This window comes from Pteropus vampyrus, unplaced genomic scaffold (genome assembly GCF_000151845.1).
Source record: "Pteropus vampyrus isolate Shadow unplaced genomic scaffold, Pvam_2.0 Scaffold117, whole genome shotgun sequence".
In the NCBI taxonomy this organism is placed as follows: Eukaryota; Metazoa; Chordata; class Mammalia; order Chiroptera; family Pteropodidae; genus Pteropus; species Pteropus vampyrus.
In genome coordinates, this window is record NW_011888898.1 from 2498220 (window position 1) to 2498989 (window position 770).

Here is a 770-nt window from a genome sequence, read left to right on the forward strand (position 1 = left end):
CTCAGCTCTTGGGTATGCCAACAGAAGAAAAGCACGTACCTTGCTCTGGGGGCGCCCCTCCAGACTTCGTCCGTCTCCTATGCCTCAAGCCAGCCTCTCCCTGAACAGAGGCACCGATAAGATGCTGAATGTTACATTTATAACGGAGCAGCTCCCTGGAAGACCCAATGAGAGTCCTTCCGGGTTAAGGGACTGCCTCCAGCACCAGGCTGGGCTGGCTTGACGCTTCAGGGAGAACATATGTTTCTCCCGACCAAATAAATTCGTCTGCTTCCATCTCCTCCTTAACTCCTCCCTCAGACTGGAGTCATGTAGAGCCAGCAGAGCGTACTCACCAAAGTCCCAGTGGAGAAGCCAGAGACAAGCCTCCGACCCGCTGCCCCTCCCCAGCAGCTCACAAGCCTGAAATGCATCCAGCTGACGATTATTGATGATTATTGATTATTGATGCTTCTGAATCCACAGCAAGCCCACGAGACTCACGGAGGAAATTCTGTGACAGCTGCTGGAGTCAGAATCACTCTGAATCTTCCCCAACCCCAAGATGCTCTTGACAAGACAAAGCGGGGTTTTGCTTAAAGATGGGGAGGAAAAATGCCTTGGTGCCCCCAGCTGCCTAGGTCAATGAATCTTCTCCAGAGAGTGAGTAATCCTGTAAGTAGACACCTTTGGGGGTGTCTGCCTAGCCTCCAACCCTCCTCTCTGCAAACTCCCCTTTCCACCCCAGGAGGAAGAGCTTTTATCATGAATGGATGTTGCATTTTGTCAGA